Source organism: Chelonoidis abingdonii, chromosome 20, assembly GCF_003597395.2.
Source record: "Chelonoidis abingdonii isolate Lonesome George chromosome 20, CheloAbing_2.0, whole genome shotgun sequence".
Taxonomy (NCBI): Eukaryota; Metazoa; Chordata; order Testudines; family Testudinidae; genus Chelonoidis; species Chelonoidis abingdonii.
The window spans coordinates 17,566,726-17,580,024 of NC_133788.1; the positions used below are offsets into that span (position 1 = coordinate 17,566,726).

Sequence of the window (13,299 nt, forward strand, 5' to 3'; positions counted from 1 at the left end):
ATGAGCAGATAAACTTATATGAAAGAAAATGAGAATATTAATTAACACACACTGGAATAGGCTCATATTTCACTTTTAAGTGTACAGTACATTTACGTGGAATTTCACCTACCCCAGCGTTTCAATGTTCGGTACTTTCAGCACTGTATTAAAACAAATGCAGGGTTTGAGAGATGACTGCATCAGTGACATTAGTGGAAATCTAGGTATGTGTACAGGGCCAGATTCTCATCTGGTGCAAAACAATGTAGCTGCATTAGTGTCAATGGAAGCATGCCAATTTACATCTGCTAAGAATCTGACCCATAGTTTTCCTTGGGTTTTCCTACCAATCACCCATGCAAATCACATTACATACATACACAAATATGCTAGCTGCACTATAGTTGGCACAACTTTGTTTCCAGGGGCCTAATTCTGCTCTCGTTTAGTCCAATGTAAATTGGGAGTCATTCCTTTGAAGATAATGGAGTTTCACTGGTGTATAACTAGGCTAAGAGATCGAAACAGAGTTTAATGCAAATGGCCATTCTGGGGAAAATAGTGCTCCCAACAGCTCCAACATGAATTGTTAAATATTTTTGCTTAAGTGAAAAATCTTCGCAGTATGGCTCATTAAGTTCCCTTCATAGCACAGATAATCATTGGAAAAGAAAACTCAGAAACCTAGGGCCAGTTTCTAGTCCCATTTATCATGGTGTAAATCCAGAGTAACACAATAAAGACAGATTCTGATCACTCTCGCACCAGTGTAAAGCAGGAATAACTCCACTGAAGTCAATGGAATTACATCTGTATAGAATTAACGTGAGAGATCAGAATTAGGTCCAGTGATTTCATTTGATTTCACTCTGGATTTACATTTACACTGAGATGAGACTCTGGCCCCACGACTATAGCTGTCTTAGTATAAAGTATCACACAAGTATCATTTTGTGATTTATTTAAAGCGTATGGGTGACTAGTGGGTGAAGGGATTAAGCCCCTCCTACCCTCATGTTCTTTGCCTCTGAATTTCCAAGAGTTCCTGTTAAGAAAGAAAACTGTCTTCCCCACTCCCTTTCTCTCTTGTTCTCAGTAAAACCACACTCATTTCACTACTTTGAACGCTTATAATATGATGGGTGAAAACAATTAAATGAAATAGACTGGTAATACCCATGGGAAAACATTTTTAGATATGATGTTACAATCTTGTTTCAAAATTGGATTTTGCCAAGAGGAAATACAGTTTATTATAAAATACATTTTATTTTAATTTAATTATATAATCTTTGACTTCAGAAAAAGGATGCTTAAATCAGACCCATTTAATTTTCAAGTGTATTCACCCATCACCTAGGGCAAATTGGCTTAAATTAGTAGGTGACTATATAAGTTCTAGATATGTGCCAGACAAAAATTTATCTGTGAACTCTGTACAAAAGACCATCTACATCAGCAGCACAGCAGCAAAAATACAGGGATTGGAGAGACAAGTTTTTGAAGAGCAGTATTTGCTCTGATCTCAACAATACCAGTTACAAAACCAGATTTGGGACTTTTTTTTCTTTGTCAATGTTTTGCCAGATCAGTTCATCACGCTGCATGTCTGCTCTATGCCAATAAAAACTGATGACCTGCAGTTAGTTTCTACCAGGTGCATTAAATTCCCATAACATGAACAGATCTTGCTAAGTCTACCATAGCCTCTTCTTTTGCAGAGATTACATTTCCAACCTAATGACAAGAGCAGTTTGTTCAGACATTGTAGGCTCTAGCAGAACAGTCATTGAACTCTTCCTACCATCTGTCACAGTGACCCAGGCTACCAGAGGCACATTGCTAACTGTAGGCTTGCAAAATAGCTGTAGAGAGGCAATATTTTGTGAGTTAAATTTAACTAATCCCTTCCCAGCCCTTTTTTTTTTTTTTTTTTTTTGATATTTCCATAAAACGTGATGGACACCTCCAAGAGAAGAGTAGAAAACTGGATGAAGAGAGGGAAAAGATGCCAGCTTCACTGTGAAGGCTAATTGCCGCAAAGCAGAACTGAGGTCATTTATGCTGCGTTCTTCTGGCACCTGCCTGCTTTACTGTTGTCTTTGCAACAATCAACACAGCACTGGCAGAAAGCATTTCTGGCTCTGTTAAAGAAAGATAACCTCACCTCCTTTCCCCTCACCTGCCCTGCCGCCATCTCCCTCACCTGGCACAGGAAGGAAAAGTTAAAGTAAGGTTGCCAAATAGTAATAATTCTTTGTAGTAATGCAGCACCTGTCATTCCTGGAATTCAAAGCACTTCAGAAAAGTGAGAACTATTCTCCTCCTACAGCTAGAGAAACTGATGACAAAGAAGTTGTGATTTGTCCAAGATCATAGAGTAAACAAGACCCAGGTCTCCTTATTCTCCTGTCATCACTCTAACTACCAGACAGTGTTGCCTTTCATGGAAAAAGCCACAGGTGCTGATGGAAAGTGGTTGGCTTTGCACACAAACTAAATTTTATTTTTCCACATTTCCTTTCAAATCAAGAAGGGGAGCTACAGATGCTACAGGTCTTCAGGCCTGCAATGACTATTAATATTTAAAAACACTTTACTTATTTACACCTGGGAAGAATCTCAGGAGCTGGTAGGTCCTAAATACTAGAAAATTAAAATGCTCATTGAGACACAAAATTTCAAAGCACCTCCAAGTGTGGCATTTATAGAAGCAAATATGTGCATGTGGATACTGCACTTTACAAGTCAAGACTTTACTGCTGTTCTACTGCTGTGATAGAGTACAACAGCTTGCTATGGTATTACAAAAATTTCCACTGTGAAGTGAAGATACTGCAGTGCAGTCAGCTGTGACTTTTTAAAAGCACATAAGTAATCATAAACAATAACATACATGACATCTTTCACCACAGATCTCTTAAGCTTTGTCCAAACCATACTGATATCAAGTCTCACTTTGCCCAGGTAAAATATGTGCTTACACACACAAATGCCAGTTTCTTCAAACTGGTGTACTCACAAATTTTGCGTCCACATTTCTGGAGACCTATTTTAAAAACCTGGCCACAGGTATCTACCAGTCAAGTCCTTTGTGTTGCAGAATTCCTGAGCTCAGCTAAGCTCTCAGCTAGAACAAGGTCTAATTTTGCATCCCTCCAGTGAAGTTTGCTCAGCCATCGCATCCATCCACTGAATGGTACACAACAGTCTCAACTTGTCAAAAAACCCTGGATCACTTTTTTCCTAACAGCAGCAATGCCAGAAACCCAGCCATAATTATAAGGAAAGAAAACACTGCCAAATTAAAGTACAATTTTATATTTATAATTTATTGCACCCTGATGGATCTAAAAACCAAAAAATTAAAATTAGACAGGTCCTTGTCAAAAGATACTTTGATTCCTAACAGCTGACAGCTAAGCATGTAGCATACTTCTAGTGGGCAGCTTTCTCTGCAGGTTCAGGTATCTCTAGCACTACAGCATCAGAAGGGGAAAACTCTTAAAAAGTGATCCCAATTAGTGGACACAGCAGTTTAAGGGCAAACTCTAAATCAATGCAATCAATTCTCATCAGAAAGTCAGTGGTAAGAATCATTTTTTTAAATTATAGATGGCAAATTTAAAATTCCTACAGCCAAATCCTGAAGCTCTACTCACTGGAGGGGAAAAAAACAGAGTGTGTTAAGGACTTCAGAATGTGGTTCCTGGTTTGTATCACGCAGTCTGTCTGCTGGACTGGATGGGAAATTATAAGGTCCCAATTTTACACAGGTACAGTATTCTTTGCATAACCAAAAGGTGCTGTAAATTCCTAGAAACGAGTACTATTTAATTTGGATGGAGATTTTCAAAAGCACAAAGATGAGTTTGGGCTCAACTCCAGCTGACTTTCAATCATTTGTAAAACATTTGGTTTGTTAGATATAGATACGTGTGTGTACGCACGTGCATATGACAACTTGCAACAGGTGGTGGACACCTCCCTCCCCTTTATCTTTGAAAGTCTCCCCGTTAGCTACTTAGGGTCTGAACCAGAGAGGTACCAAGTACTCTCAACCCCCAGTGACTTCAGCACTTTGCAAGATCAAACCTTAAATGGACAAACCTTAACAGTAGCTAAAATGCAGATGTATTCCAAGTGTTATGAAAACACATGATCTCAGCCATGGCTGGCAAATAAACATTACAAAGAGCTGTTTCAAATCTTTGTAGTAGCAAATCTCAGCACTTAACTAGTAATGCAATAAGTTCTATCAAGAGCATGCTGAAAGGTAGAATAAATTTCATGGAGAACAACGCTAGTGATGTATGCATATGACCAACACACAATAAAACTGTAGAATGGTAGAAAAAAATGCATACAGTCAATACAATAAAATCAGCACAAATATAGGCTGTGTAAGCAAATAAATCTAACTATCCAAATATTTTACAACACACACACAACACAATTTTCCCCCCAGAAATCTTAGAGTAAAAAAAAATTATACTGTTTTGCATCTCGGTGTATTGTAAAGGCATCAGCGGCTGTCTGCACAAATTACCATTCATCTAGGCGTTGTTGTGGAAATTTTCAAGGGATTTGCAGTAATTATATGACAAAATGCTTGCAAATCTCACTCATTGCTGAATAGAAACACACGGGTCAAAGATTGAACACTCTCAGCTTGGTAATTTGTAAATGTCAATCAGAGTGGGGGCCACTGGAGGCATATAGGCATAAGCAGTGAAAAGCAGAGCGATTCCGTAGCAACCAGAAAAAGGCTTTTCAATGCAGATTATAAAAGGCATAGGATAGTTTTACTTTCCAGCCTCTTTTTTAAAAAAAAAAAAACTAACTGATCATCTTGAACCAAGAGAAGAGGGGAAAGGAGGGGAGATAGGAGGAGGGGAAGTAGAGAAAGGGAGGAAAAACAGTTTAAATAAAACTGGTGAGATTAAATTAACTGATACATACATTCGCAGTGGTAGATCGTTTGCTCTGTAATAAATATGGACTCCTATCTTCCCTTCTCCAAGACAGCAAGGAAAGCAAAATAAAATTAAAAGATATAACAATAAAAATTATAAATGCATTGCGGTCCCACAGACCAGCAGCCTGTAATGAAGGCTGTTGCAGAGTTGGTTAGTATGTTATCCATTCAGATCATAAATAGGTAGAAGGAGTCAAGGTGAGGGGGTTTTATTTACCCCTCCTCCCCCTTGTACCCCTTACAAATCCTCCCCACCACAGGATGTACTTAGTTTAGGATTTTGGTTTGAAAGATACAGCATCAATTGAACATCCATTTTGCTGAAAGTGGGATTTGGAACTGAAATGTTTTAAAGTCTACAAAAGAAATAATCCAAGCATCTACCTCTCCATGGAAAATATGTTTAAGTGACCCGATTTTCCTCTAAAGAGAAGCATCTTTTACACAAAACAGATATTTCAGACAATTACATACGAGATCCTGAATGGGCATTGAGAATTTATGGCAGTTGCCCTCAGGAGTTGGTGGCATTTTTAACAGCATGCCCTCCATTTCAATGCTAAAAGAATGACTTTTTGGTTAAAAATTGCAATGGTTAAAAAAAAGAACAAAATGACAGGATTCCGATGTCTTGTCTTAACTACTACTACAAGACCAGAGGAATTCCCCACTGATACTTCCCCAATTCTACCCACAAACTCTACAATCCCAGGAATCTGAACGGAGAGATAGGTCATGCAGGACACCACTGAAAACTTCAAGCTATATGTTCAATCCCTTCTGGCTATTTATTAGAAAATGGAATTTCTCCCTCATTTTGTCCCCGTCTGAAGACCAAACCCCCTGTGATGCTGATCACAAGACGCAGAGTCCCTCTTCTCTCGTTGATGTAACAAATTAGGATATCAGTGAGAGTTGGGAACATTCTGAACCTACCTGGAACAACAACTTTGCATAAGGACTCAAGGTCCCAGCCAAGCAGTGAGGGGAAGAGGTGTACAAAAAATTAACCCAGCTCTTTCACACGGCTTAATGAGAACAGTCCTTTTGGTTTCAATCACAATGGGCTTAGTCACCTCCTAACTTTTGCTTTGAATGTTTGGGTTCAAGTTGCTTCTGCACCTCAGAGTAAAACTGAGTCAAAACTACAGAGTTTCATATCAAAAGGACAGATGGGCCCATGCCACAAAATTCAAATTTGGCACTGGATCAAAACCTGAACTTTGTCAAAGTTTTGTACTGGGAATTTCAACTTGGGCCCCTTACAGAAAGAGGCCTACTCTGTAGAGTTTGGTTGTGGGAGTGGTTCCGTATTCAGGTTATGGCTTGGGGCAAATTTCTTGTCAAAGTCATATGAAAGCATGAATCAGCCCAGGTTTGTTCAAAAGGAGCTTGATCCAAATTCCAATGGAGTCATAAGAACATCAAAATAGCCATAGTGAGTCAGACCAACGGTCCATATAGCCCAGTTTCCTGTCTTCCGACAGTGGTTGGTGTCACATGCTTCAGAGGGAATAAAAGAACTGGACAATTATCAAGTGATCCATCCCATTGTCCAGTCCCAGCTTCAGACAGTCAGATGTTTAGGGACATGTAAAGCATGGGGTTGCATGCCTGACCATCTTTGCTATTAGCCATTGATGGACCTATCCTCCATGAACTTATTTAATTATTTTTTTAACCTAGTTATACTTTTGGCCTTCACAACTTCCTCTGGCAATGAGTTCCACAGGTTGACTGGGCATTGTATGAAGTATTTCCTTTTGTTTGTTTTAAACCTGCTGCCTATTAATTTCATTGGGTGACCCTTGATTCTTACATTATTTTAAGGGGTTAACAACACTTCCCTATTCACTTTTTCCACACCATTCATGATTTTATAGACCTCTATCATAACCCCCTCTTTGCTGTTTTCTTTCTAAACTGAACAGTCCCAGTCTTTTCAATCTTTCCTTGTATGGAAGCTGTTCCATAAGCCAATCATTTTTGTTGCTGCCTTTTGTTCTTTTACCATGGATTCATATAGTGGCATCATGATATTTTCTGTCTTATTTTCTACCTCTTTCCTAATGGGCCCTTTCCACATGACTCTTTCCATAGACTTCGATGGACTTTAAATCAGACCCACGGTTTCCTAAACTCAGGATCTCAGTGAGTTCAGAATGAAGTTCATTATGAAATGTCAAACTTGGCAAGTAGAGTTTGTATATTTTTTTCGTACTAACATTTCACAGGACCCTAATCATGGTACAGCAGCTACATGCCAGGGATCGGTTTCGATAGGGCTAATACATTCTCTCTCACTCACACACACACACACAGCACAATTATCTGGTAGTCTCCCAGAAGTACATGAGGACCCTGATTCAGCAAGGTACTTAAGGATGTGCATCACTTTAAACTTGTGAGCAGTAGAAGTGAGTAGACTGCAGTAGCACAGTTCTTTTGCCTACAGTTTCGTATGCTTACTTACCTTACTGAACAACATCTCTATATGGACGGAGACAGTGCTGAGCTGGAGCAGGTTCCCACCAGTTCCCAAGAACCAGTTGCTAAAATTAGACTTCTGTGGAGAACTGGTTGTTTAAGGGCCAGGAGGTGGGAAAGAACTCCAGTCCGCGGGCCGGACCATCCTGTTGCTCCCAGGATTCCCAGCTCGGGAGGCTGAGGCTCCCCGGGCTCCTCCCCGGCTTCCCCTCAGCTGCAGCGTGGCCAGCCGCCGGCACCAGCTGGGCAGCTCAGCTGAGCTCGGGAGTCGCCCTGCTGCCACTTTTTGAGTGGCCCGGCAAGGTGTGGGGGGGCTACTGCAAGCTCCAGGGCTGGCCAGAAGGCAGGGAAGGGGGCAAGTGGGGCAACTGGCCCAGGCCCTACAGGGGCCCCTGGCCCCACGAGGATGTCTCCCTCGGGCTCTCCCCCGCTTCCTCCACCCCGCAGAGCCGCAGCATGGCCAGCAGCTGGACAGCTCAACTGAGCTCCTGAGTTGTCCTACTGCTTTGAGCTGCCGGCAAGGTAAGGGGGGGGCTGCGAGCTCCAGGGCCATGTGGGGGGCAAATGGGGCAATTTACCCCAGGCCCTGCAGGGGCCCCCAGCCCCACGAGTATGTCTCCCCCAGCTCCGGCCCCTTCCCCCCCTTAAATCAGAACTTTTTATTGGGAACCGGTTGTTAAGATTTTTATGGACTGAATTAGCCTTTCACCTCTGGAAGTACTTCTTCAGGACCAGGTTTAAGGCATGTTGGTCAGGGAGAAGTGGAATGGAAGCCTGTCTAACTGTGTAGACTTCAATCTCCAGTACCGTCAATCCAGCCCCCTTTCATGAACAATAAATTCACTCAGAGAAAGATAAGGATCTAAAATGCACTTCTACATAAGCATATTACTCTGTAGTTAAACCAACCATTGAATGGCCTCAAAACACAACAACATGTTCCTTGGTATGTGGTAACTACCAGGGCTAGAAAAGTTAAAATAAACAGAGCAGTATGCAGTGGGACAGACCGAAAATTAATGCATCCATCAAGGAAATTCTAGAGAGTTTTGTGAACACCAGACATGAAGGCTATAAAATATATTTTATTATAAAATACTGGATTTTTTGCCCCACAATTCCAAGAAAAAATAACCGCCATAATTGCTTATATGGTGAATATCACTATACCCTCCCTACAGACCAAGGTCAAACCCTGACAACAAATGTGGGTCAGGAAGTATACAAATTACAGAAATAAGGAGCAAGTCCCCTCTTCCACCAGTTTGAATTGGGGGCTCAAGAATATAGGAGAGCATGGCTATTTTCACTAGCAGTAAATGATATGGCAAGCACGCAGAGTGGTGAGGGACAGGCCATTAATGTCTCATTGTTTCCTTGTTCTTCCCCCCTTTGTCTGTCTATATCCAGTTGATGACCCTTATCTTATACTTAGATTTTAAGTGCTCCTAGTCAGAAACTGGCTTTTTGTTCCGTGTTTGCATAGCACCTAGCACAGTGTAGTTCTCAGGCATTACAAATAATAAATAATAATATTACCCATGCTGAGAGGTCAGAGTGCTATGCTGACTCTCTGCTGATTGTCCCTGGCAGCCCCTGACTGAGCCTTGGCTCCCTCACCATCTAGGATCCTCCTGGAACCTGGTCATCTTTCTCCAGTTCCACTCATTGTACTACACAGCTGTGCTGGGTATAAAATCGTTACAAACCCCCGCTCAACCTGCAGGATGTTATCTGCCTTCTGCCATCACTATTTTGAGCAGAATCCTACTCCACTAAGTGAAACTCCAATCAGGAGGAGCGAATTTGTCATGGGAATGGGAGTCCAGGAAGCAGCAGCCTTTCTTCTTTCTTTTCCTCCTTCCAAAACTCCAGTTCAGCAGTTGCACAGGTTTGCCTCAAGGACTCAGCAGCCACACTACTGTGGAGTAACTGTTTCTTACCACAGGGCTTTCCTGCTTAGGACTGGTCCTGGCCCTTATTTAGTCTCTCTCTCAAATCAGCCATGCTTTGCTTAAGAGATAACTTTCCCTAAATTGCTTGGTAGTGCACATATCACATAGATTCCCTAGATACTGGAAGTTAACCATTGATGTGGTTAATTTAATATCACTTCATAGTTTGTACAGCTCCTAGCACAATGGGATCCTGGTCCATGACTGGGGCTTCTAGGCATTAACACTGTACAGATGCCCCCCCAACCTACGCAATCATTCCATTCTGGAAAGCTTTGCATAACTCGAATTTTGCGTAAGTAGGAAACATATACCTGTACGTTATGCAAAAAATTCCACAACTCGAAAATCCTATTTCTGGCTTATGGAACTTTTTCCATAAGCGTAAATTTGCGTAAGTCGGGTCTTGTGTAATCCAGGGAGCATCTGTACAATAATAATAATGATAATAGATGCTGCCTCTGCTAATTGTGTAATATTGTATTAGGCTCTTCTTCTGCCTCTATGCCAGGACTCATGGGAAATATACCATACCATGGTTTTTCTAAGTGTGCTTATGTTGTAAAGGTTTGCCAAACAAAATAGTAAATAAACCCGTAAGAGTTGCCATGTGTTCTTCCAACAGAAGATAACAACTGTTTGTTCACACATAAAGTCTACATTCTTCCCTGGCAGCGTCGCTGTATAGTAATTAACTCATGCCTCTTGATCCAATCCTGGCCATGGATGATTTCTGACAGAAAGCATTTAGATATTAGTTCAATATTATAACTCGTAACTTTTTGGTGTAAGTTTCCTCTTCCACCTGGTTTAAGATTCTTGTCTTGTTCACCTGAATTGGGAACAGGAATGTGCAGTTGTTTCCTATCCAATTATTTTGTGGGAGGAATACTTACTATTCTGCAGCGTTGAAAATCTGATACCTGCTGTTGTAATTAGCTCCAACCTCAACTGAATTTAATAAATCTGAGAAAAAAATTATGAAGTACCATAAAGCCACGAGAATCATAAAAAGTATAATAAAATTGAGAATAGCTATTAAGTTATAAATACAACCAATACATGCAACATCACTCAGATGGCAGAAACTAGCTATAAAATAAAGACACTTTAAACCCTCATTCTACAAGTGACTAAATCTCTTAATTCACAAGTCACACTTTCCTTTATGGCATCCAATCCTATTGTCTGTATTAAGAGTTTTATAACATAGAACTTCCTGTCTCAGCTAAAAATATACACACAGGACAAAGGAGTTCATTCATTCCTTTCATATCTTTTACAATCTCTCAGCAAATGGTTACTCAGGTCTCCACTTTGTTCTTACAAAATGTCTCACTTAACTGATTCCCTAAATACCGAGGAAGTGCAAAAACCAGTCTCTGGAGTTATTTTATCACATGACAATGGTCAGGGGGGAAAAGGAGTTGGCGCACGCTGAAAAAAAAATATAGAATTTTCAAATACATCAGACTTGAAACCCTATTGTTCTACAATATACACAGAGCCCAATTCTGCTCTCGCTTACATCACTGTAACTCCACTGAGGTCAGCTGAGTTACCCTAAACTGACACTGATGTAACACAGAGCAGAATTTGGGCCAGAGCGTTCACTCACCTAGTATATAAATACTGGACAAGATTCTGATCACACTTACACGTGTCAATGCAGAGTAACACCACTGACTTCTACAGAGTTAGTATTATATAGTATTAATGGTTCCTGGAAGCCCCAGTCACAGACCAGGATAATTTGAACAAAAAAGAGGGTCACTGGCCCAGAGAGCTTGCAATCAAAGTAATTCTGCTTTACAACTATGGTAACAGAGATGAGAAAATGACTCATTAGACACCTGTCACATTACACAGCATTTCCATGTAATGAAACCAAAGTTTACATTATGTAGGGCCCAGTTCTGCCACACATACTCATAACAGGTAGCATCTTACTATGTAAGTAGTCCCTTTGAAATCAGTGAGACTATTTGCATAGCAAGGTGCTACTCAATGTGATAAATGGTGGCAGAAACAGGTTCTATACATTCACTTTACGTATTCCATGTTATCTTGAACACAAATAGTACTGGGTTAACAAACGACTGCCCAAAACTGCTGCATTCACTTTTACAGGCTTTAAAAAAAATAATTTAAGCAGTGGAACAATAATATGTTGTGCAACAACAAAAATAAATGTTTACAATGCAAGTGTGTTTCATTTCCATCACTATAACCTTAAAAGCAGAAAATTACTTGTCAAGATTTCCAATCACTGTGAAATCACTTCTTGCTTTTATTTACTTTAAAAGTCCTGCATATTATGAATATTCATTGAAATAATTTAAAAGCCCCACTCACAGCCCATTATGTTTACAGTTAGCCCAATAAAAACAAATACGTTAATGATAATATTTATATGAGAATTTAATATTATTTCACCTACGTTTTGGCTGAAAGTTCAGCTTTCCCTTAAAGTGTAGTTAATTTACTGAAAATAAGTAACCACTATAAAAATATGCTGCGGATTATAAGTCAGAGGCACATGCCTCTGTATGTTTGTCTTCAGTGCTTCTGCATTTCTGAAAGGATTTCTGCTGAATTTCTAATTTAATTTTTGGTTACAGTATTAGAGCAAAAAAAACTACAGCATGACTTTTCTGGGAAATATTAAAAATATGTGGTGGATAGTTTAGTGCAATTGTTTCATAAAAAGATGACTAGACAAAAACCGAATGCCCATAAGATTGACAATGAAACTTGATCTGAAAAACCTTCTTATAATCCAACAGACATTAGAAAATACATTTACCAAAGAGTGTATTCTAGCTTCTTTTTAACAAAACAAAATGAAATGAAATAATGTATGCACCTGCTTTACCATAACAAAACACAAGCAAAACATATCAAGGCAGCTTTACTAGCTTGTTGTTCAAAGGGTCATATCATCTTGACTTATTGTGGCTTGTCGTATTAATGCTAGTTCACTAAGACACTGGATAACCACGGCAAGTCACTATTTACAATGGGCTTTCAAAGATACACAAAGAGAAGAGAAGGTAACAGCAATAGTCAGAAAAGTCTATGAGGATAATTTACATTAATTTTAATATAGACCATACGTTACTGGGCATTGTTAAGTTTTAAAACAGTTTGTTAATATGCACATGAGCTGCTGACCATTTTCGAACAGGGTTGCTTATACTTATACTTCATACCGTATCATTAGAATTTTAGAGATAATAATAAGCATAACATCTGTGAGAACGACATCCATACCACCTAACCCCGTGAAATGGCTATTTGACTTCAGCCCTCCCATAATTAAAGAATTTTTTCTGCTTGTACTGATTTCAGTGAGTTTTGCCACCTATTATAATGGAGACAGGATTGGGTCCCTAATATATATTCATCATACTTTCCTTAATGTTTTGCAGCAAGCCTTTAGTGGTTTCTAACTTAACTCCTTTATGGCATTTAGACTTTCTTTGCTAGAAAGAATCGATTGGCCTTACTGGTCATTTTTCTTTCATGGATTCAACAAGATTTGGGTTTTTTTTCCCCTCTATAATATATATAAAATATATTAGGATCCAACTAAAGCACCGACTTTGGAAGTAACTAAGTACACAAATGTTTAGTCAACTAAAAACAGGGGTGAGGGGGAGGGCTTGTATAATAGAAATGTAAACTACTGGCCTTTCCATTTTTTTTCTTTCTTACACTAAATGTGTCTGACAGGAGGTAAGCAATGCCAAACGTAATCTGAAATTCATCAACACAAATGGCTGCCGTTCTTGAGTGGGCAGTAATCAGAGGCTGTGTGGCAGTAATTGGCTGCTACAATCTATCTCCTCTCTCACTCGGTAAACATTCCACAGCATTAGACAACAGCAGAGTTAA

General features: G+C 39.8%; 1 long non-coding RNA gene across 1 annotated transcript in view; it reads right to left on the bottom strand.

The window, feature by feature from the left end:
• The window catches only part of LOC142045785 (uncharacterized), an 87,283-nt gene that overhangs the window by 11,934 nt on the left and 62,050 nt on the right, over positions 1 to 13,299 (bottom strand). The gene's annotated exons all lie outside the window — the stretch shown is intronic.